The 26,391-nt window shown below is 35.1% G+C and overlaps 1 protein-coding gene and 2 long non-coding RNA genes across 3 annotated transcripts in view; 2 read left to right on the top strand and 1 right to left on the bottom strand.

The window, feature by feature from the left end:
• The window catches only part of LOC136347417 (acid sphingomyelinase-like phosphodiesterase 3b), a 154,603-nt gene that overhangs the window by 75,467 nt on the left and 52,745 nt on the right, over positions 1 to 26,391 (bottom strand). The window lies entirely within an intron of this gene.
• Positions 16,155 to 16,676, top strand: LOC136347442 (uncharacterized). The gene is made up of 3 exons (XR_010733496.1): positions 16,155 to 16,335; positions 16,395 to 16,505; positions 16,564 to 16,676. It is a non-coding gene; the product is annotated as an uncharacterized lncRNA (long non-coding RNA).
• On the top strand, positions 23,814 to 25,460 carry LOC136347396 (uncharacterized). Its single transcript, XR_010733490.1, has 3 exons — positions 23,814 to 23,963; positions 24,362 to 24,612; positions 24,672 to 25,460. It is a non-coding gene; the product is annotated as an uncharacterized lncRNA (long non-coding RNA).

Raw genomic sequence — 26,391 nt, 5'->3', positions numbered from 1 at the left:
AAACAGGAAAAATCGAGGTGTTTTGCCTTCGTATTTCAATCTGTAATAAGATATATCAGGGACAAATTCCAATTGATTTTCCTAAGGTTCAAATACAGATTGTTTCCCTATGGGGAGGTTATTTCTTTGTGATATGCAAGAACTGAAGCACGGCTGACACGCAATAAGTGTCACTCAATTTGGAGATTTACATTTCAGTCTTAAAGTAAAGCAAAAATGTGTTCAATTGGCGGAGATAATTGAATTTTCGTAAACTTTGTACCAGATTTTTCAATGCGGGGAGAAGAAATCTCCTCACAATGAGACCAACATAAGTTGCCTTTCCGCATATCGCACAGGGCCGGACAGCACTGATTAAATTATTTTGACGTCACTTCTAGGTATTTTCCTCCTCTCAAGAGTCTGGCCTCTGATATTAAACGTTTTTTCTCTGATATGTGAGCAAAGTTAGCAGCTTCCGTCCTAAAGCTGAGAATATTTAAATTTGAAATGCAATAAATCTTGGACGCAACAAATACCGCTCCAGCGTTTTATTCCCTTTTTAGAGCTTTGTGGAAATTGGATACGAAATACCTATTTTTGCAAGAATTGGCGAACACAGCGACTGCTATTTTTCATCTTCCTGGCACATATTGTAGAGATAAAGCTAATACAATTCTCTCTAAGGTTATTACTACCTGAAATAGTCAGTTTTTAGTATGTGTTGGAGGGAACATTTTTTAATATTCGTCGGAATTATGTTACATATTTAAATCTTGAAATTTATGCGATGTGCAGGAAAGAATCCAGGCTAAAGTCCCATATGGCAATGACACTAAAAGCGTAATAAAAACTGAGGGTGGCGTGTGTTGCGCCCAAGATGTGTGGTATTTAAAATTTAAATGTGGTCCCGCTTGGGGAAATGTCCAGCTTCAGTTTTTATTAATGGAAATATTTGTCTCTCACTCACTGGGGTCGTCAGAGAAAAGTTTTGAGTTTGCAGGAATGTACAGGCAATGTACGAAAGAGCGATGCGGCAAATGGGCAAAAAATATTTATTCTCTTTTATCGTGTATGGAATAAATTCATTTATAATGCAGGCAGTGGTTTTTAGAGAACACGCCCAGGCCCGTTTTCTTTAAGTTTTCGATAGGCGCCTTAAAAAGAAGAAATGAAATAAATCACAAAGGAACCGAATTAAATTACCGTAAAATCGATATTTACAGGTTTATTGCAGGCACCTCTACATAATGGAACTGCTATAAAACGGACGTGAGTAGCTAATTTTTTCATCAAAATATCGAAAAGTGTCAAATTACTCCCTAGCATTGGGAAAAGGTATATTGCACCTGTTACCCTACTGAGATTTAAAGACGCTGCGCGTGACTATCGGGAGAGAATTCCTCAAGCACATATTGACCACTCGATTGACAACATGCCAAATCGGTCGCGGGCACACAAACAGGCCCGTGGAGGTAATGCAGACTAAAAAATTTTTTTATAAATCGACATATTCTTCGCTAAATAAACATTTCAATTTAATTTAAATTAATATGAAATTGTTCATATTAAATAAATAAATAATTTTTTATAAATCGTTTATTTAGTTTAGACTTTTATCATGTTGCTTTTGGAGTAATTTGACTCCTTGTGTTCCCGAATAAAAAAATAAATAAAGAATTCCTTATGAAACTGTGAAAAATATTAATGTTTAAAATTTTTAGGCATATGTGTAGGCCGCTCTCCGAAAAAGGCCTAATATAATTTCAATATAAAAAATTATCAAAAGTTAATTTACTTATATCCTGTTTCGCCCTCAGGTATGGCGTCACCTAAACGGTAAACAGCAATGACATCTAATGGAATTATTCAAATAGGACTTTTAGCTTATTTGCGGAAATTGTGGATGTTTAGCCGTGGAACAATTGTAGTGTTATACTCGCTTGTAATGGACATTGTCCAGAGAATCGTGTCACTCGCTTGGCGTGTGACACAAACTTCTCCATCGGGGACAATAGAATTCATCACAAGCTCGCCTAATAATATACTACACTCATAAGGATGAAAAATCTCGACTTTTATGCCTCCTGCTGAAGGTTGTGTGCTCAAATAATCATATAAGGGCATAAAGGGGTTTTACGCAACGTTGTTTTTTGTACTATAAAGCTTATTATTATTTTAGTTGTAGTTTAGTTTGGTTTCACATATTATAATACACAGCAATTTGAAGCTACTTAGTAAAATGGACACAAAAAGCAGGTTGGCTTTCATGTTAATATAATAGACCTCTTTCAAAAAGTAATTTTCCACGCACTTTTGGATATTACTATTATGCATGGCTATTGACAACACTGATATCGCATATAAATTTCACAAAGAGGCTTATTATCATGTCATTTGTAGCCCACAAAAACCAACCTCAAAGGAGTAATAAATGTAATCATTTTTGCAACGTTTAACGATTTCCTGATATTTCACGAGTAACTTCTAAATATTTGGTCGGTAGGCATCGATTGACCACGGGTTCGTGTGATCCCATGATTACGGAACCAATGAATCTGTCATTAATTATAATTAATGCATTTGACGAGGAATTGTTTCATATCGATATTGAGTGTCCCTATATTCATGGTTTCGAGGAGTTGAGGAACTTGAGGAACACCCGAGGTGAAAAACTATGGGTACAGTTTGACATCCTGGTCAAAAAATGTCAAATAATGTTTTTGCGTGTCAAACGTCCGTTTTCGAATTGTTACATTTTAAATTATCTGCATGTCATCACTTTTCGTGATTAATGCTAATAATAATTTTTATTATTAATAATTAAACAAAGAAAAAATTAAATCATCATAGCAAATGCTCAAAAATGTCGTCATTGGGGTTGATGCAAATTTGGCAGCACGAAATAAGCGGACTTTATATTTTCTCTATTTCGATATTATTCATTATTTTCGCATTAATTACTGATGGCTGTCAATTTCTACTCCATGAACTGATTGTTTTAAATGTCCCCGTACAACAAAATCCAAACGGTTCAGGTCGGGCGATCCTGCAGGCAACAACGCTTAATCACTCCGATCAACCCGTTTCCCATTAAAAGTTTCGCTCAGTCAAACGAGAACAAAACTGCACATTTAACAAAACAAACAAAAAATAATCTTTGAAAAGCTCAGAGATAATTTCCTTTGTCACCTGCGACAATTATCATTTTTTTCATGGCTTGACATCATGCATTAAAATGATAAAAAAACGATAACGTGCGGAAACTTTGAAGTGTAATAGCTTGGGAACAAGGCCTGCCAGCGAAAATTGGACTTTATATTTTTTAAATAAAATATCAAACTGTACACGTTCTTTAATTCTCTCCTGAAGCTTTGAGTCGTGTGATCGTCGTTTTTTTTTAAACTAGTGTTTAGAGTCATTAAAGTAAAGCGAACATTTTCCGGAATAATTTTTCGAACTAACGTGCATTCTAATCTATTTATGTGGTTTCTAAAACATAATTAGTATGCTGATGCGCATAAGAGAAGCTTAATACTATAATCGTTAGAAGCCACACTTTAGCGGCAAGAGCAAGCTATAATAAGTATATTACGCACTTAGACTTGTTATCGCTTGCTTAACTGTTTCGTTGCATTTGTATTTTTGCAGTAGCAACATACGCTTATAAGTGTTTGTACAAAAACTTCTAAATTACAAAAGATACTTATTGACATGCAAGACCTCAGTATTCAAGGAATAGTTCGTATTTCCAATACGTTCGCTTTATTTTCCGGTTGGCCGATATTTCCAACGTCGTGCTAGAATTATAAAATATGGCTCTTTTACTTCTTCTCCAATGCAATACCAATATAGGACGAATGAAGTATGTGTTCTTCATTTCTCGATTATGACCCAGTAATAAATTTACCCGGACGAGGGGGGGACAGAATTCAGCTTAAAGGTCAATATAAGAGGGCCGAAGAAGCTATCAATATTGTTGGAAATTTCTCCTTGTAATTTATATACTCTGCTGGCGGGTAAGTCCTTATCAAAGTCAATTTATTACGGGATTACGTAAAAATGAACCTGCTAGTGGAAGTTCTTGATCCTTGACCACTAAATGGGATAGTTCCTGGTTTTTTGGGATTTGTAAATGTCTTACATAGGAAATGCACCGGAAAACGCGGCTGCACTTAATAGCCCTCATTTGTTTTTAATCTAAATCCATGGATTAAAGTAGAGTAATCTGTTTTAACATCCCTTCTAAGGAAAATAAAACCATTTTCAATTCTCTTTAAATCCCACCTCTATTACCACGTATTTTTCAGGATATAGAATCGTGTCTGGAGCTTTGGAGCATGTGAAAACCGGAAGGAGTATATAAATAAATAATTCATCACCAGTTTCAGAAATATGATTATTGTGTCTCGAAATACCAAAGCAATATTTTATTTAAATTATGAATGCATTTCACACATGGTAAGAATAAATAAAATATAAGTCGCATGTGTCGCATACATTAGAATCAACGATATGAGAAAATGACTGCTGCGTGTGCAGTTAAATATGCGAACTACACGTGCTTGTAGATTTTTAATAACAAGTTAAGAACAAATAATTAAATAAAGGCCATAACTTAGGTTCTGTGAAATGTAGTTCGAGGACGTGACTTATTTCCTTTGCACAAAATCAAGCTTAAAGGAAATAATATCGATAAAAAGGAATAGAAACGATTTTTGTTTAGACATACAGCAAAGCTCCGCTAATCCGGATCAATTAGAACCGGTCCGATCTGGACTTTGGGCTCATCCGGATTGCGGAGTCATATTAAAATAATGTATAATGCAAGATAAAATATTGGAAAATTAGGTGGTTCAAGTATACGTAATAGGTTTATTTAAAATTTATGTAATGATTAAAAAATTTATATAAATTAAAAAATTCAGAAATATATATTTGGCGAATACAACTCTGTTTAGCCTTCATAGCACGTTGACGAAATATTCCAAGCGTGGCCAAACTATTTATTTCAACGTTATTTTCCTCTGACCGTTGAATGCACGTAGAGAAACATTTAATCACTTCTCCATCTTTCATTCTTGGTACATCTATGGAAACTTCATCAGTAGAATAACCTCCCACGTTGTCGCTAACATCGTCCAGTTGTAAATTATCGTCGTCTCCAATGATACATTGAAGCATTTCTGATTTTTCTGGACTGTAAATGCCTCATCGTGTAATACCAACTTTTGAAGTTAAAATTCAAAATTGCACTGAAGTTGACTAAGCATTTAGGAGACATAATTTATAAAAATTAAATGGTTGTTTAAATTAAAAATAATTTTTTAATTTATATATGTAGTTTATCATAGTGTTTCGCGTTTAAGATGAAGACATCCTAGTATTTTCGTTATTTGAAGAGGTACAGATTTGAATTTTTGCACAATCGTACAGGTTGATGAGTCGCATTTTTTGAGATACTCAATTGATTTCTGAACTGTAAACTGCGCCCACTATAAATTCATAAACAGGGTTAATTCTCGATGTTTTGCCTCGTGTGAGAGATATCGAAAAAAATTATTAGAAAAAGTTGTTTAGAATATTATTTTAACCATGTATACCAAATTTCATGACAAAATTCGCTTTTTAAAATTTTTTCATCGTGTCGGTTTTACATATAATTATTACATGTCAATTTTTTAATGTAATAAAAAGACTGCCATGGAAGGTAACAATTCGGCACATGGCGATTCCACAAGTTATAATTAATTCAAAATTCACAACAATATTTTGATAATTTAAATAATTAGCTTTCAAACGTGATCTTCCTCAACTAGTCCTCAATCTATAGTTGAATACATTTGTTGCTTCCTTTGCGATTTTGTCGAGCAGCTCCTCTAAGTTCCTGAACGTTTATATCTTGACAGGCTTATCTTAATCCGGCACAAAATTCATCTCGATTTCCGGGTCTTGTTTTGTAAACTTTATTTTTTACCATACCCCACAAATGAAAATCGAGGGGTGTAATATCGGGAGACCTCGGAGGCCACAGCTCAAAAGGACTGTTTCTTCCTGTCCAGCGCATGGGAAATTTTTGGTTTAACCATTGACGAACAATCCTTGACTTGCGGATGGATGCACTACCAAGCTGCAAATACATATCCTGTCGCAGATTAAGAGGAAGATTTTCAATTGCATCCCAAAATTCCCCATCGAACGAGTTAATTAAATGGTCAGCAGTCGATGATTGATTATAAAAAAGGACTTATTATTCCATCTCCTAAAATTCCACACTAGACATTGGCTTTCTGGGAATTTTGGTTTTTACAATTTATAACCCAGTGAGGATTACCTGTGGCCCAGTATCTACTGTTTTGAGACGATACAACCTCATCAATGGTGAATGTAGCCTCATCAGTAAATTCAGAAAATGTTAGTCATTTAAAAAATTAGCTTGGACCCCATAAAAATAGTCTAACCTTATCAACATCTTCTCTCCAATGTATGTGAGAACTTCGGTTTATGGGGTTCGATCTTGTGACGAGAACAAAACATCTTCTGATTCTGTCCTTGTTAATATTCAGTTGAGATGATAAATCTCGAAGGCTCATGCATGGATTTGCTCCATTTGCCGCCAATATATCGTTATCCTCAGGATGTGAGTGTATTCGACGAGGTCGACCATGTCTACGGATTGTATTAACGTTAACAGTTTCATTAAAAAGGGCATTTACCGCGGCTGTTTTTCCATGAGTAATGGAAACACGATGGGGATGTCTCAAGTTAAACTCCGCAGCTACTTCTCTGTTTCTACAAGCATGATCACCAACCAACCGGATTCTCTTAAAGTTAATGGCATTTTAACTCTGTGGTCACTAATTAGAACTTAACGCAATATACTCTAAAAAAAAGTTTAATCTGACTGACATTTAACGCTTGTTTCGAATTATTACTCTCCATGGCACTTATTATTAAATTAAAAAATTAACTTGTAATAATTTTGCGTCATACCAAAACGATGAAAAAATTCTAAAAGCCAATTTCGTCATTAAATTTGGTATAGTGTTATTTTTATCTATTACTTTATATAATATGATTGCGTTCTAATTTTATAGCAGATGCTGAAAATGACCCCCACGTACTAGTGTACATAATTCTATTCTTCTTTTCATAGACTACCGTGCGTTATGAAAAATTCTTGGTGTGTTACGTAGTACTTCACAAGACAGAACAATCCGATTTCTAAGATGTTCTTCATCTTGTATTGGTGAGGAGTAAACCGAAGGTTTCAAAGGTATTTTTAACACCGTGTAGATCAAAGCTAGAGCATTTTTGAATATGTCTTTGTACGAACTTTTCATCTCAAATTGAGTTCGGGATTCACCCATTCATTTTTTTGACCATCTATTCAGAAACATCCTGTATAAATCATTATTTTATGTGTATATATTTGTTAGTCTAAAGTATAATTGAAAAATGGGTTTATGAGCGTGGACGCCGCTTTGGCCTTCACTTTGAAATGTACCTCTTGAAGATGCCCTGTGAATAGAACGGAATCGAATCGGAAATCAATAGGAATCGAAATAGGAATTTCCCATCTTCGGGAAAGTCTTAAATACTAAACCCTCTGGCGGCGCACCATGGGCGTACCCCGGTTGGAGGTGCCCTCGACGCCATGTGCACTACCCGCCGCATTGGATCGTGGTGATAAGAGGTCCTTCATCAACGGTAATTGCGTCTGCAATATTGGGGTCGATAAAGGTTATCATAAATAATACCGATGCTGGCAAGTCTTCTGCGGGGAACTCCCATGCTGACCAAATAACTCGGTGGGAATTCTCATGCACCAAACAAAGTGTACCATGGGCGTGCCAAAGGGGTACATAATCTCGTTAACAATAATTTAACCCTAATTCTATTGACAGTCTACAACCGTTCCGATAGTCTCGACCTGATCAGAATACACAATGCAATACAATTAAAAACTATCTACAGGGTGGTTGATTTAACTACTGGATCCTACATATATATATATTATAAAAAATTTCTTTACTTTGATTACACAATTTTTATTTGACTTTGAAAGTGCACAATCTAATATGAGAAAACTTTTACTTGGTTTTGGCACGAAATTCAACTTCATTTTTCCGCTAAATTGTAGAAGAGGTTGCATGCCAGCTGAGTCTTCCAGAAAAGAGTTTTTCATCAACGACTTTAAAATAACGAAGACCCTGTCTTTTTTAAATGGATCCTTCCGATTTACCTACATGTTGAGAAGTAACTGCCATTTTAATTATAAAATAAATGTATTGCTGCATTGCTGTTAAAAAATCCAGAAAATGCGTCGTTAAATCTCCTTATTTTTCTTAATGTCCGAAATTGTTGACGAACGAACACCATATTTCGTTAGCAACAATTTTCCACTGACACCTTTATTTAATTGTTGCAAAATATTCTGTTTATCGCCAATAGTTAGCGTTTTATAAAGCCTTTTTAGAGCCATGCTTTTTAGACATAAATAAAACTAATTCTGGGATTCTCTTTCATTCTCTTAGTTCATAGCCGGGAATTCCCTGCGCTATTCACGTGCAGTCCGGATTAGAGAAATCGTGGTGGATTCGGACTACAGGGCATATAGTAGAAATTTACATTTTTTCAATTTTGTTCGGACTACAACGACATACGGATTACGGAGGGGTTCGGATTAGCGAAGCTTTACCGTAATTCGATGAGCATTTTATTCCCATTGAGAAATATGCTGCCCAAGTCCGATTAAAACTACCAAATTATGATTTATATTAAAGATCCTGGGAAGAAAATAAGTAAATATCTGCCTATCACTACTTGAAGATTTTGAATTAAGCTTACTTAATCAAACTGGTTCTATACTGAATATTTCGGGTGAAACACGGTTGTCATCAATGTTCCAGATATTGAGGCTTGGAATATAATGCATTCAGACGTCAAGATTAAGTAGATGATTCGCTTTTATGTAACTCTTGAAATATGTTGTTCGCTTCAGGAATACTTGCAATTTTGCTCTCTCGGCTTAAATGAATTGCGACAAATCCCAATGGAACTTACTCACTTTACGAATTAATAAAATCTCCTTTGATCCCGTAAGACGGTTACCCCTATTACAATTTTGGAAGCAGGATGAATTGCTCCCTTCTTTCGACGAATTCAAACCTATATATCGGTGATTGAACAAAGTGGGACTTATTGGAAAAGAATATTTAATCAGCATCGATGTCTTGGAGATAATAAGTCAAATTTTGAGGATCCAAGATAAGAAATTTTGCTCCCGTCTCAAGTGAGTTGTAACAATTCCAGGTCTAATTGTTGTTGCTCCCCCCCCCTCCCTCTGAAGTAATGCTTATCAGCAGTTCCCGGGTGAAGAAGGAAGTTTTTAGTGGGCGGCGCCCCATTCTGGAGAGATTCCCACATAACCACTGCGGACGCACCATCAGGCAGTGGTACCCATGAAAGTTTTCCACCCCTGTAGAAAAAAAAAGGGTCGAATTGTTGTGAATTCTAATAGAGCTCACTCAATTTATGAACTAATAGGATCTCCCTTAATCCTCTAACATGGGCATTCCTATTATAATTTAAAGTGGAATGAGTTCGAAGTTTCTCTTGACGCATTTAAACTCATAAATCGATGATAGCGCAAAATGGGATGTATTGGAAAAGAAGTTTTAAGCAGCCTCGTTGGATCGGGTTTAAGATAATAAAATTAATTTTGCGAGTTTAAGATAGTAAGCAATTTTGCTGTCTTGTCTTAATTGAATGGGCATAATCACAGGACCTAATTTTTAAGAATTTTAATAAAAAGTTCGGTTCATAATTAAGTAAGAACTGCGTTTGCTTAGATAATCTCTTTGACCTTAAGCTGTAGCTGCGGCATCTGATTATAGCGTTGTTGTTTCTGTTTTTTCTCTTCTCGAATTCTTTTCCGTCCTCTCTTTTATTGAAACAAACGGCTTTGATTACGTACGTCATATTCGTTGTTCTTACTTCTGCGTAAACGCGAAATATTCCACACTTAAAATCTTCATAACTAATATTTGTATTTTCTCTCGTTTCTTTTAAGCGAATACATGCCGAGCTTCCAGCTCTGCCTTTGCAGCAATTTAACTAAACTCTGTTATCCAAATGCCAACCAGGTAATTACGCTTTAACTTCAAGCAATTCTTCGGTCGTATATTTTCAGTTAGCATCAACTAAAGTCTCAGATATGTCTATTTCTGTATTTGGTGCAGCGTCTTATCTGCAATGTTAAAACATCACGAGAAAAATCCTCGAACTAAACAAGCCGGAAAATCCGTGTTCTCCATTATCTATGGGATTACACTGACAGTAACACAGCAATCTTTTTACAGTCTCGGAACGCTTCCAAGCTTTCTTGGCAGGAATCAAAAGCTCACGAGGAAAGGAAATTTTCAAAGGGTTTTACTGCTTATGACGGCAAAAAGAAGGACTATCTTTTATGTACCCTTTGGATGCGTTTTGGTGCATAGGTGAGGAAATTCAAACAGATGGTTTCTAGTAATTGCAATGTGAAAGCGTCAGTTTAATACAAATTGAATTATGGAAAGGCAAAATTGCAGGCAAATTATTGCTCTATCCCAGCACCCAGAGCTCATTTAAAACACTAATGTACTAGAATTTCTTTTCCAGTTCTTTCTTAACGAAAAATTAAAAATTAAAATGTCTATTATAAAGTTCCAGATTTTTTGATCCGAATTTACCTCACAGTTTCTTGCTGATCAGAAATATGAATATTTAATGAGCGAGTGCAGCTTCTAGTCAGTCCGCCATTATAACTTAGAGAATGATAACATTAAATTAATTCTGTTGATTGTTAAGTTAATAAAATTCAGTACAAAGCAACTCGGAGTATAACAATTTAAATAAACTACTGCAATTTCCAGGGTGATTAATGAATAAATTTCGATGTAGGCAAAGCATGAATTAATGAACTTGAGGCATAATTATTGCTACAAAGCGAGTGGGAAATTAAAAATGCTAATGTGATATGTAACAACAGAAATATCCGATTCGTTCAGGAAACAAAAATCGGTTTACCTCAAGAGGAATATGTGAAAGAACCTTATAAAATCCCATCCAAAAATCGGGATAAGAATTACGAAAGGTCGCAAAAATCCAACAGTCGTCGATGTCTGGAACCTTTCGCGATTTAACTGGCCGGGAAACAGGGACAGATCATCCCGAGGGAAATCGACTAGTTGAAAATATGATCGAATAGGTTTTTTAGAATACTGTAAGGGACAGAACGAAAACTTTTATAACAAGGTTTACAGCTGCCGTTTTTGTCGCTGAAGGGTTTTCGATAAGCGGATGTGTTATTGTTTGTTCGTTTCCCTATTTGTTTTCAAGCTTAGGCTTGTTTTCTTACTTTCAAACAGGCCCCTAAGGAATCGAGCTTTCAGGCAACTGCAAGGAGAGCAATTTCTTTTCGCTTGGTTTATTATGTTTGGTAGTGTATAAGAGCAACAGAGTTCAAAACTGTAAACATGCAAATTGGAAAAAGGAGTGCAAAAAACTCCTATGTTAAACTGAGACATTGAGGTGTCTCTTGCCTCTAAGCAACACCACTTTTTAATACGTGTTCCACTTTATGATTGGCTATAAGGGTGGGATTTTTCCAACTTTTATAAAGAAATAAAGAAAGTAATATCAGCTACCTCATACGGCCATAAAATGGCTCTTACACGATAAACTTAATAAAAACGTAAGTAGATTTTCTTTGTGGCCTTAATCTCGTTTTGCGAGGCATTACCGAGGAATCAACCTCAAGTTTCTAATGGTGTTTTTCAAAGTAATTGGCTTTGTGACGCGGAGCATTAAAGGTTAATAAAGTTGAACACTTGGAAGTTCTCTATGAATTCCCTAACGCGAAGCTGGTTATATCAAACAGACCTGTAACAAGTCGACATGAAAGATATTAATTGCGGATAACGTAATACGTAAAACAACTAAATTGTTTTATAGAGCGATCGGCATGAAGTATGCAACATGTGTGATTTTTTTCATTTGAATTGATCAAAAAATATTATTCTTGGTGAAAATTTGTCAATTCTTGTAAACTCAGAAAGCAATTTACAGTACAGATAATATTATTGGTATTTTTTTATTTTCTCTGAAACAAAACTGGCAAAGGAAATGATTTTGCTTTATCTCCTGCATGGGGTGAATCATGAAGAAATTCGAAAAATTCTTTTGTAGAATGGAAACTCTGAACTTCATTGTTGGGCCTATCTTTCAATTCCAAGCAACTTTTCACAATACATGTTTCCTCTAAAGTTAAATATAAATATATTTTACTCATGAGCCCTTTTCGTAACTTTCGAAACGCGGCCATATGAAAAAAAATATATATATTAAATAATAAAATAATAAATTTTGTAAACTGCATTTTGTGTTGCAGGAATGCACGAACTTTGACTAAGAATAAAATTTTCTGATAAATTCAATAAAAAAAAAAAAATCCCATATGGTGCATACTGTCTGCCGGTCAATGTATAGAGTGCGAACGCGTGGGTTGGGACAAATTAATTTAAAATTCAGAGATTCGTTTTTTCGAATAAAGCCCGAATACGTCGATTTTTATTTCTGACTGCGGTTTTTTTGATCGTAAAATCATGAACACAGGATGACCCAAAAATAAGTTATCACCATCAACTTAATTTTTTCAAATGAAACCACCCACTCTCCATTTTATTTTCGAATTTTGCATCGAATTTTACGTAACATATCCTATTTCTAAATTTAACGGTTATCGAAAAATTTCCGATTGTACATATCAATGACTAGCCCGTATCAGGTGTACAACTGCGAAAAAAGTTATTTGAAAGACAGAATAACAAATTACATTACATTTCCAAATTGTTGACCGTTAACTCTTTGGCAATAGGTGAGCCGGGCTTGGAATTCTCGTAACACTTCAGTCAACGTTTGTGGCGGGATTTGTTGCATTTCGGCTCTAATTCTATTCTTCAATTCTTCAACATTTTGCGGTTTATTGACGTAGACTTTGGATTTCAGATAATCCAATAGATAAAAATCCAATGGGGTTAGGTCTGGAGATCTCGCTGGCCATTCGATAAAACTCCCCTTTCCGATCCATTTATTTGGGAAAATATTGTTAAGGTAATCTCGTATTGTTCGCGAATAATGTGGGGGCGCTCCGTCTTGTTGGAACCATATCGAATCTGCTGGTATATTTGCGTTCTGATCGCTTGGGGGAAGTGCGGGTAAGCTGGGTATTATGTAATTTTGTAGCGGGACCAAATAATGCGGTGAATTAGGCGTTTCTTCAATAAAAAAGGGACCCACAATTCCTGCTCATACGTTTACTTTCTGAGGGAATTGTGTATGACTCTCCGTACTCCAGTACGGGTTTGCTGAGATCCAATATCGAAAATTTTGCCTGTTTACCGCACCATTCAAGCAAAATCTTGCCTCGTCGGAAAAAAACTATTTTACTTAAAAAATGCAGGTCAGTATTGTATTTATTCATCATTACTTCTTCACTTAGTTCCTGGACTGAATGTACTTTGTATGGATGCCATTTTTTTTGTATAAATAGTTCAGAACAGAAGATTTACATATTGACTTTTCTGCAGGTACCTGTCGAGTTGATTCGTAAGGATTTTCTAGGAAATCGAGCGAAACGTTCAATTGTGTGTTTTCTAGGATCGTACGATGGTTCGTTTTGTAATTGTCTCTTGCCTGGCTCAAGTTTTTAAACTTTTTTTTCTATCTTTTTGATTACCGAACGTGTAACCGGCCTCATCGGATATTCATTGTTAAACAATTTGCAAACTTCGGATTGTGTCGTTTCGTCGGATCATGCCACAATCAAACGAAATTTCCATTCGTTGCTTCTCCGTTAACGGCGCCATTTTTTCAAATTCTACAACTGCACTCGACATTTACTTATTTGAAATAAAATTCTCACATCGTTTCCATGTGACTGTCCGGGACAAGTGAACAATCACAAATTGAATGTTTTGTTCGATCTTCGGAAAAATCCTCAGGAATCAAGTCGATAATGATTAATGGCGAACAGTTTGATCATTCAATTTAATTTGTTATTCTATTTTCTTAATACATTTTTTCGAAATTGTACACGTGATACGGTCTAGTCATTAATATGTACAATCGTGAATTTCTCGATAACTGTTGAAGTTACGAATACGGTATGTTAGGTGAAACATGGTTATGGTTCGTTGCAGAATTCAAAAATAAAATAAAAAAAAGGTTGTTCCAATTGAAAAAATTAAGTTGATGGTGATAACTTATTTTTGGGCCACCTTGTATGCACGGTTTTACGATCGAAAAAATCGCAGCCAAAAATAAAAATCGACGTGTCCGAGCGTTATTAGAAAAAACGAATCCCCGAATTTTAAATGAATTTGTCCCAACCCACGCTTCCTGGCTCTATGTGTTATTTGAGAGCAAAGTCTGAGATTAACATTTAGAAATGACCGCATTTATATGCCTCGCTAGTTAAGTATCTTGATGGGAATTATTTTGAATTTATTTTACGAAGTTATTGACAAGTCTCTGCCTTTATTGGAAATTTTACGTGCCCATTCTTAAACTACATTATATAATAAATATTTCAGTCCCTTAGGCAGAGCGGGATGTAAGAAAAATCAAGGGACGGAAATATGGTATTTTTGTGCGGAGAAACAGGGGCGAATACTAGATGACAGGAACAAGGAAGCAACAGAACTTAATGCTCCAAAGAGACCAGATTTTTATAGCTGTTAGGACGAGATAGCAATAAACTTTAGTCGAAATACAGGAGAGACCGTTCAGTACACAACGAGCCTTAAGGAGATAAGGGGAAGACCAGTTGAAACCACATTATACGATAGTTGGTAGTCAAATTTCTCCTAAATTTCTCTTAAAAATAGAGGTGGCAGGTATCATGTTGTGTGGAGTGAGGACCAACAATGGCCGAAGAATACCTTTGTTCAGCAATAAGTACTATTTTTGTCTCTGCAGCAGTGACAGGTACCCTTTTTTCCCTATACTGTTAAAAATTTCGGAGAATATGCTACTGTCTTCAAGATAAATTATGCTAAAATTCTATTCCGTTCACATTATGGCTCCTTAACATAATTAATATGCTCGTTACTTCAATATAATTTTGAGGATGTTAAGGCGCTTTGTGGTAATACGAGGTAATTGAGACGAGGGGGGCATTTTGTCGTATTCGAAACGTCGTGTACCTCCCTGTATCGGTTTCTAGTATGTTTCATTAGTTTGCGTAAACAATAGTCACGATGCCATTGAGTAACTTTGAACAATCTACGAGTTGATAAGATTCAGGGCAAATTTAACGTGTATTCATAAATCGGTTGGCAGGTGGAAACTATGACTGAGAAGTATCCATCTGCTCCCCCACTTCGATGGAAGTTGCTTCACTGGAAAACTGCGATGTTCACCCCAAAAGAGATCCCGCAAGACCTAAAATAATCTTTTCGCGTAGCAACGCATCGTTCGCGAATAGTCTGAAAGATGTCCAAATTGAACTTTTTTTCAATGTTTTTCTTTGACACCTACAGCACACGAAATGCACTGATATTGGTATTCTTTCTGATGTGTTTCGTTACTTAGGACTACTAAAAGCAGAAGACACTTTACCTGCTTCCGAGCGATGGTGCATAAAATAATAACGGCTCAGGATATTGGCTAAAAACTGACCTAAATCTCTAAATTTACCCCTTAAAAGGAATTTGCATGATGCACTAAATTTTACGTTGTGCCCGATTGAAAGTGCATTCGCGGAAAATCATCGCGGAAAATCATCGCGGAAAGTTCTATGTTTACTTGACAAAGCCGAGTCGATTCCCGCTTATGTAGCTTCACAAATCTGAAAATAATTTTATAAAACGTTTACGAGACTCTTTAAAAATAATTTCCCTTTGTTTTCGCCGTAATGTATTCTTCCCCTCAAGGTGATAACAAAGTTATAAAAACAAGCTTGATGACCCTCTTAAATAAGACTTTAATATAGAAAGTAGAGCTATAAATAAGCTTTATGGCTCGGTTAAATATAGCGGAAACAATTTCTAAACTCGCATACGCATTTTCCTCTTCGCCAAAGGAAACACTAAGTTTTTATGTGCGGTCATATACTTTTTGGGCACCACCAACAATAAACCAACGAAAAACATAGAAACTCGAAAACCCGTCCCAGAACATTTCACACGCTTTTTAGTATTAAAGTGGTAAAGATAAGAGTAAAAACACGCAGTCACGCGTTCGGAAACAGTTCCAAGAACAAAAAGGAAGCCGATTATTTTTCAGATTGTGTAAATGCTGCTTTTTATTACGGTAACAATCTATCCAGAGATTTCCAGGAAAATGTACTTTAGCTATGTGTGGGGTTATAGAGGTTTTCGTTAAGATATCTCTTACGCCCTTTATCAAGTAGAGCGGATGAAATTTGATGGATTGTGGCGTTTGTCAAGGGTCCAATAAGGTTTCTGTGCCAGGAGTTACAGGTCTTTAAAGAGAGAACAAAAATAGAAGAGATCGGATACTGCTGTTTGGTTATTTAAGGTTAGCTCGGGTTGCCAATGGTGAGAAATCGCCAATTTCCTACAACTCTTATGGTAGAGAAATGAGTTATGGATTACGGGGAAATAATAGACGCACGTCCGGTCCGTTCCTCTGGACGACACAAAGGTGTCCCGCTTTGAATTCAGGTGTAAGTCAAGGTAGAAAAATTATTTCCGATTTTAAAACTAAAGCCAATACTCCGCGGATTCGATTTTCAAGCGAAATAGCTGAAACTTTGAGCAAAAGCCAATTTTTGGGACTTCAATTCAGGGTCTAAAAACCAAAATTCAATCTTTAGCTCTTGGTAGAGTCATAGATCATCCCCATTCCTTAAATGCTCAATTATTTCAGTTTCGTTAATTTTCTTTAAACTAATGACATTAATAGGAAACTTCACTTCCGCTAATCTATTTAGAATATTTCATGGAATACTCCGAGACTCATTTCTTCATAGAAACTGAAAATTTTTTCGACATTATTAAGAATTAATGACATTTCCGAATGAATTAGTCCTTCATAATATAGCGGCTTTTGAAACTATGGATAACCCCTTTATCCGCAGGCTGAGTTTGTAACACCAATGTACAGGTTACGAAAATTAATCCCCGTGTGCTTGCAGTCCCTTTCATTGCCTTATTTAATTTTGCTTCAACAGAAAATTTAAGCAATTTATATGATAAATTAAGTTACCCTTTATCAGAGGATTCGATATAAACCGGTTCGGTATTAAGGAAAAATCTGACGTATGGTTCATATACTTTACAGATTAATTATTTCATTATAACCGAAAGTTTGCTATAAGCGGGTTCATTAAAAGCGGATTATTATATTTTATTTTCAAAACCTCACGCTCGTTATAGTTGAACTAATTGCAACTCGTTGCTTGGCGATTCCGAAATTTTCGAAAAAGGCGTTTTTGGCCAAATTTGGTGGTATTTTGGGATCTAATAATTTTTAAAATTGAGAAGTTGTCATTTTAAATCGGCCGCAATTTTAATTTGAAGAATATTTAAACGAAAACATTTTTTTTCTCTTAAAACTTTTTCCAATTTCAAAGTTTCAAAATTAAAGCTAATGGGTTGAGAAAGTTTTGCATTGTGAAAATAAATAATGCGTACTATTCGTTTGCCACAATGATAACCGTTGATTTTGCGACTTGGAAATCCTCTAAAGAGACGGTTTCATCTCCAGAACCTCTAAAATTTGAATTTGTAGCACCGAAAAGCAATTCAATTTAAATTTCAATCTTTTTGAACTCCAATAAAAATGTATTTTTGTTTTCAAAGTCTGTTACTATTCTTCTTAAGATCTCCTCCACCACATTTACATATTTTCGAAAATTTGAGCAGCAGGTAATTATATTAAAGTATATATGTTCTCTAAAATGTCTCTCTTCTCAAAATCATCTATCTTTGACTTTTCAAACCTTCCAGTTTGGTTTACACTAAATTACCCAAACACGGTTCGATCAGTCTACATTGAAGGATTGTAAGTGGTGGTTTTAAACTGATTTGATATCTGAATTTAGTAACTAAATTTTTATATCCAACGGTAACGATTTATATCTCGTACTTTTATGTAAAGCAGTGAATGTTGCTGCGATACAATGCGCCAAAGATACACCGAATATTACACAATCAAAGGCATATTCATTGTGCGTTTCATATTCTCAATATAAAGAAAAAGTTAAATGATGTAGAGGAAAATCGACTTCCAAGGTTGTGTATCCAGCCCTATTCTTGTCATCTAGAAACGAATCATTAAGGATATTGCAATTTTGAGACCTCTAAAAACGGTAATGTTTCTTATCTCATAATCATTAGAAATGCGATGAAATTGTCTGACGAGTTTGCCATTTGCAAGGTTTTCACATATCTGTTATTCTGATAATGTGTTCTACCTCCCAGGTTCTAAAAAAAGGCTTCATGAATGATTGGTTAACCGCTTGCCCATTTTACAAATGGATAAATTTTTAAGCGTTTAACCAGTGTTACTTTAATTATAAACTAACCTGAACTGGTTTATTAACTCATCTTATTATTACCAATTATTACATACTTTCCCAAAATATTTAGAAAACCATTCCAAACTTCTGCATTCAGACTCTCGCCTAATAAAACTGACTAAAGTTACGTTTTAATTTTCTTAGTAAGCCCATGCTAGAATTCCTCTTGATTCCAACTTGACTACTTGGAAACTAATTGCAAAACTCCGTAATAACAAATTACCTTTGGCAAGGAAATAGCTGCTATTTTTTTTCTTGGCTTCCGTTCCAGTTCTAGCATTTTTATTAAAAATGTCTCCGATTTACGGTTATATAAAACGTCCGCTTCTGGCACTGAAAGATTTTTGCGGAAAGGCGTATTTTTTATTGTCATAAATAGCTGGATTTGAGTTTCTCTAATATTGACTGACAGAGAACGCAACATTGCCGTAGTTAATCGAGAAAATTCCTGCATTTTAAGGGAAACGTGAGGAATGTAAAAAACATATTTAATGGGAGATTAGTAAATGTTTTAATATATTGCTGCAAAATAGAAAACACGTGTCAAATTTTAATTAGCAGACTTAAATTTGTTAACAAACATTCGTTAATCCCGTGATAGTATCCCTTAGATCACAGTATTGACAACAAAATAATAAATCAAGATAGGGCCACGCTAGAAAAATGTATTATCTTATTACTAATACAACTATCAATGTCCTGTAAAAGCACATCGAAAAATGATAAAGTTAGGGTTTGAATAAATAATGAAAATAAAATTTGACGATATAGATTTGAGAATATGGTAAGTACAATGCTTGGACCATATAATTAGGAACAAATACGATTTATGAGATAGTGTAGCTATACCCGAAAAGCGCATTACATTATTATTAATGCAGCAAACTCGCTTACAAAAGCGTTCCAGGAAATTCAGCAGTCACTCTTCAAATAATTAATATTAATTGGGCTTAATGGCAGTCCCTGGACCACAATATTGGTAACCGAATAAGAGTTTTTAGATTAGGGATACCTGAAAGTGCATTACATTGTTACTAATATGGCAAACTTGCTCTCAACCCCCCATAAAAGCTTTCCAGGAAATTCAGCAGTTCCCGTTCCACTAAAAGCGGGAAATTTTCCAACACATTGGCTTGCACCTTGCGCCTTAAACTCTCCATTTTCCACGGGGAAATTATTTTTAAGCGAATTCAAAAACTTCCATCATCTTTACTTTAAAACTTTACAATCTGCAAGGCAAGTTCATTAGAAGCGACACATTGTGTACAAAAGCCTACCATGCAAATAAGGCACATCCGGCCGGAAATCTTGAACTTGCAACAATTAGGGGAGGACTAACGACCTCTGGTAGCTTTTACCGACTTAAAGTCTCCGAGAACTAAATCAAATTTCCATATTAGATCTAAGTTGAGTAGCGGAGTGAAATAAATTCATGAATATTCCGACTGGCTGGTCTTATAAGTGCTTCCTTAGATTTGTGGTTGTTGGCAAGTTCTTATCTTAAGCTCTATTGTTACAGTAAATACGGCTAGTTTAAGGGTAGTTTTTAAAATGAGTTATTGTTAAGTAACTTTCGCTAATTCCGGCAGTGCCGGAAACTTCTCCCTAAAGATTTATTTCTGAATTTTAATGCGAGGTTGAAATTTATTAAAATTTCGGCTCGTAGGCGTTACGGAAATGTAGTTAATAGTCCGTGAAAGCCTATAGGTGAAAGCAAAGGAACTAGTTAATTAAAATGCAACTCGATGCCAGCTTCGCTTAAAATGTTCGGTTGTTAAAAATCAATTATAAGGTACTTTTATTGGTAGTCGAACCACTTATAAAAAACATTTTTCATAATAGCGAGCGTATATCAAAGTAGGTAGACTAAATTTCGCGAAGTGCACTAAAAGCTATCAAGGTACGTATGAAGTTCTAGCTTCATAATGAGTTGCTATTTTTCAACGGTTGGAAGAAACTTCAGTTAATATAAAATTAATGGCTGTGCTTGTTTGGTGAAGAGCGCAATGAGAGTACAGAGGCTTTTCATTTCTGGCCTATTAACCACGCGTTTTGTTTGTGCAAGAATAAGTCAAACCCAAGGAAGAGTAACTAAATATTAATCTTCAAAAACGTGAATTTTGTTTCTCCCTTTTTAAAACATTTGTTCTGCTCATGTTCTAATATCACAAAAAATTTATTAACGGATTTTTACATAAAGTTCTTTAATTGTTAACCTTCAGGTTGTCACATACATCTTTGTCCTCACGTAACTTTTAGATATCAAAGAGCAATAAATTCCATTCTATAATTTCAGGAAAACTCTTGTTTATACAATATTTCCCAAAGAAACTGCATTTGTGTAAAACTTCGATCGGAAAAACAAACACGATCTCGACCACAACACCGATCTGAGCCTCTATTTGGGCTTGTAGATTTAAAAGCTTAAAAGCTTTCGGACACGGGTCGGGTAGGTGTCATTGTAATCCCGTCCGTAATGAAGGACAGGGGAATCGACTTGCTATGTTCTCGGGCTTCAATGAGTTTTATGTCGATAAGGGGCTCCTTGACATAGGAGCTAAGTTGAACGACACATTCAACAATCCTTTGTTCGCCTGTGTCAACGCAATTTGTCCCGGTAGTTCTTTATTGGTCTCTTGACGAAACTTTTAACATGCCCTTCTAGGTTATCATTCCTGTGTTAAAACTAAAGACTTTGGCAAATATTGGAACTTGGAAGGGCTTTTTAGTGAAATTAATGAAATGAGATTCAACATAAACAACTGGATACTAAAATGGAAAAAATGATGAGTCATATATCGTCCAAGTAACTACAACTCGATATTTTCGTAAGATGAGAATCTCCGTTTGCATGTATACCCCAATTTCTTCATAGGTATTTTTCCATAATTATTCAGTAATAATAATGTTAGTTTGACGATATACCTAGCGAGTATTTTAAGTATCTGGTAAATACCAACTTCCTAGAGATTGTGTTTATATTGATGATTAGTGAAATTTTGAATCTGAAACACCATATATCTATCTTATAGTTTATTTTAGATTGTCCAATGAAAATTTTGAGTACATGAGCTATGATTAAATATACAAAAGAAAAAAATATATTCTCAGATTATAATAGATTATTATAAGACTAGTAAAAAACTGCAGTTGTAGTTGCTTTACAAGTCTGGCGCATTTTGAAAGTTTCGCACATTTTTGAATGAGACACCCTGTACTGTAGTAATAACACATCAAGCTTCTTTAGTGGATACGGTTTATTTTCGCACATAAATTAACAAGAAATGCTGAAATATTACAAATTTCATTTGCCTCGATGAGGGCACAGAGCTCCTTTGTGTTATCTCCAGTTTCTAAATTGTTCAAACTTTAAAATTTTAAGAGCTTCAAAGAAAAACATACAGCAACAATAAGTTTCTAATTTTAATTTGGTACATGCGCACCCTCATAGTCCATAATAGAATAATTTATCGCAAAAGAAACGAACTGGACTTCAGGCTGGACAACTTAACGCGCAATTAGTATTGATGAAAAGTTATGTAATATATCAAATCTATTGAAATAAACAACTAAAAGCTATAACGAAACTAATATGCAGAGATGGTATTAAATATTGAGGTTGTGGTAATAGGAGTAAATTCAGTTATTGTGTAAAGTTTGGTGGTCAGCGGTGGTCAGTCAGGCTTCATAAACAAACTGTTGTTAGCTCGTTGTTACCTGCATTGTTTACTTCTATTGCACGTTCGTGCTTTGTGTTCCATTTAGCTGGCTTAAGAGGTTTATGTACTTTATTTAAATTTACCTTTGAGAGAAATAAAATAGAGCATAACCTCTTACCTGCAAATATAAAGTCATACATTATTCCTGAATTTTCATATGAGAAATGTCGTCCTTTAAATCCGAGACACTGCAGATGCCGTTGGAATGATAAATTAGTTTTGACTATCTGAAAAGTTGCGGTTGCAGACATTCAGTGTTTGAGACGTTTGAAATATAAGGTCGTGTTTGGAATATTGGAATTATTAATATTGACATGAGTGTGTTCTGGGGTGCATTATTAATGTCGTAAACGTCAGAATTTCTAATTTGAAGTTGAATTACAGCAAAATATCTCAAAGAAGTACCTTCGCGTTATTGACGTTACAGGACTGACGGTTAACACTACATTATAACACCACAATAAGGGTGCGGAAAAGGATAATTCCTCATAAAGGGTATTTGGGTGAGAGTCTTCAAATGTTGGATTTTTATGTTAACTCCAACCCCAGCGCTCTGCACCAGGATTATTTTGAATTACCTTTCCAGGTTCATTGTTTAAAAAATTTCAATATCTGATATTCTGGAGACAGTCTCTAGTGTTGCAAATATAGTCACGTACGAACATGGCTGGCAATTTGGGTTTGTTATAAAGCGAGGATGGTAAGAATGTTGGTTAAGGATGTTAGGACATACATTGATAAAAGGATATAATGAGATAAAGAAGGCGTAAAAAGTACTATAGCCATCAAATGTATATTAGCATTTTGAGCATGACATGTTCTACTTTTATCTACTTTAGCTGGAGATTTGCTCGAGAGTTTGATTTTTATGTAATTTTAGCAGCAATTTTCATAGCTTCGTAGGTCATTTGTTTTTAAATGAAAGATATCGTATTTTATTTCGAAGTTATTTTCTTTTGCTAAAGAGGATTATTTTGAAAATACATTTTCCATACCCTTTTCGTAGGGCTTACGAGTAACTTGAGCATTAATTGAAATTTGAAATTTGAGTGAGTTTTCAAGGTTGCTTCATATTACGAGTTATACAAATCAACCTTTGGATCCGTAACATTGCACCTACGTATCGTTTTTCATTTTTTCAAATTTGTGACCAAGTCGAGCTTTATGGACATTCACATTTGAGTGCCTACAAAACTGGCATGTGCTCAATGGTCCATAACTAAATTTTCCAAATGAGGCACCGTACATTTTACTTTTCAGTTATACTCGAGGGCTCGTAATGAGCATTTTGCAAAAGATTTTCTTAAGTAATCTTTTCATCTGTACTGGTGTGTGTTTCGGGGATTAGTGAAATATCGTAATTTGATGCACTTTGGCATGTGTCGGCATTTTTGTTCCAGACAAAAAGTATGTCGGGAGAACTGCACCTTATCTCGAAATAAGGAGCATTGCACAAGGTGTTCAAAAAATTCGATCTGTTTAAACACACATTTTTCGCAGTCTTCAGTATTGATTTTCTCAACCAGTAGGTAAATCGAGATTTTGTGGGATTAGGAACAGACATTTTAAATAAAGACGCCATGAAGACAACTAAAAATATGATATAAAAACGTTCATATTTGGCTCTCTGAAGAACATTAAGAAAAACACGAAATACTGAAGAAGGTCAAAAGGGGGTGAGTACAAAATGGCTTAAAATTTTATTTTTGCTCACATCACATCGGGTCTGCGTACAAATTTCTTTGCACGAATCTGAATCTGTGATATATTGAAACAAAAAAAAGAGTGTATAACGAAGTATACAGAAAGGGCTTAAATCATGTTTATTGTCGCTTGTATGACCAGAACCGTTAAAATTCCAAAAAAAGTAACTTTTTCTCTAAAGAAAATTTTAAAACTCGTCATGGGAGGATCCAGAATCAATTACTAGAGTATAATTAACATGTCAATGTCAGTCGGATAGATTCTAATTATTATTCATTAAACGTTTAATGTATTTGCATTTAATTACAAGCATATGATGGGAACGAACAAGAGATCATTCATTTCGCATCACTCTGGTTTTGAATTTCAGATTAGCATTAGTACCGATGCAGCAAGTGCAGCTACGAGCAATGAACAACCCTTTCGAATATCCATTATTTATTCTGAATCGTTAAGCAAACAAAGAAGGACCAATTTACTTCTCTTATTAATCTTTCGCTGGTTTTCCATATGGAGAGAATCGGCCCAACAAATAAGATCTCCGCTTTAACCCAGTTTACGTGAGGCCTTTTCGAAGGAAAACTGAATTTAAGGACGACCCGAACAAAGAGCAAATTTACTGTAAGCTCGGATTCGACGGGACCGCACCGTTCCAAACTTTCTGAGACCGGAAGTTTTAGATAAATGGAAAACGAAGGGTTGAAAGTCTGCATCGCGTCCCGTATACATAAACAGGAGCCCTGGAAATGATAATATCCAAAGTTATCTGGACACGCATGGCAAAGATGCTCGGGTACAAGTTGGGAAATTAATAGCCTCATTAATCGATCCTCCTGATGTTACCGTCATCCAGATAATGTGTCAGATGGAATAGGAAAATGGGTTCGGGTCATTAGGGTAATTCGTGATATTGAATGTAAAGGGTGGAATTGTATCTTTAAAGGCACACATGTATATTATTACACAGACAAGCGGATGAAATTTGAATTGCGAAGGAATTCTGAAATTAATCATATTCTCCATTGTCGGTAATACGCCCAAAGACGACTCGAAAGTTCACCGCAATTTTTGCTCCAAGTGAGCAAGCTCATTCAAACGGTACTCCCCATTAATATTGCTCTGCTGTCAACTTTTCCCTACATGAGAGTAACTTGGAAACTATTTACTATTTATCACTAGAGTTAATCACTGTTCATTGTTCAGCTATGCATATTTAACTGTCTTACCTGATTTAGTATGATAAAAACTTGATCAGGTTCACTTAGTTTACCATTGAAATTAGGATGAAACCGAACCTTGGTCGATCTAGACTAATCCTTTTAGATTTCGAAATCACTTACCGCACCTGCTTACATACTTGTGCTTTGATCGAGTCAAGGGCTTACCTGAAACGGAAAATGGATTTCGTTAGTAGCAGCTAATATGGATAAATATCATTTAAAATCTTTAATATTTTTCCTAAGTGGGTACTCTTAAGGGGCCCTTTATTAAAGACCATTACCCCAGTTAGTAAGAAAAATTCTTATTATCAAGAACACTCAAAGATAAGCACATAAGACTGGATTGTCCTTTTCGTTTTTAAGTTTAAACTGGTTTTGAAACATCTACTTTTTGAAATAAGTAATTATTTAATTTTCTCAAATTCTACCGAAAAAGGATTATATTTACTTTTTGGTGGGTGTGGCATCTAATTAAATTTATTAATTAAGTTTTTAACGCTCTTGATAAAATTGCTTTCCTCACAAGTCGGCGTTTGATTGAACTTCTCACAAATCTTTGTATTTGCATGAGGAAAGATATTATCGTCACTAATTGCTCAATATATGAAGGCAAGAAAACGCTAGTAAAAAGTGCCGCAACACGTTCACAACTTTTATGAGTCTGAGATATTTTTTAAATGCTTAAAGATTTATAATTTCTCGTAAGGCATTTTAATGCATTATTTAGATATTCAAATTTTACGTCGATATCCAGCTGCCCCTACAAACTGCTTAGTTTCAAATAGAAAAATACCCCTTGAATTATACCAAACCAAAGGTAATTCAATAAATGATACAACGATACAATCACAACTAAAATTGGATCTATAGTTCAGTGGAAAAATAAAATTATTAGAAACAAAATAAAGTGAGTCATTATTTCATGAAAAAAAAATTGAAATTACAATACATAAATCGCAATACAATACAACGCACGCACATACACAGTACAATAAATGCTCAAACCGGGCTTCAGTGATAATTTGGTAATGACTCAGTCGTTCCTTGAGCTCTTTTATGCAATTATCTAGTGTTCCTTCTACTATTAATTACAATTCTTTCTGAATTCCAAGACGTAAATCATCTAATTTTATGGTCCATTTTTGCAAACGGAACCCGTTATTTGATTTTCCAAAAAAAC

This window comes from Euwallacea fornicatus, chromosome 28, assembly GCF_040115645.1.
Source record: "Euwallacea fornicatus isolate EFF26 chromosome 28, ASM4011564v1, whole genome shotgun sequence".
Lineage (NCBI taxonomy): Eukaryota > Metazoa > Arthropoda > Insecta > Coleoptera > Curculionidae > Euwallacea > Euwallacea fornicatus.
The sequence above is the reverse complement of the archived record's forward strand: the minus strand, read 5'-3'. Positions and strand labels throughout refer to the sequence as shown.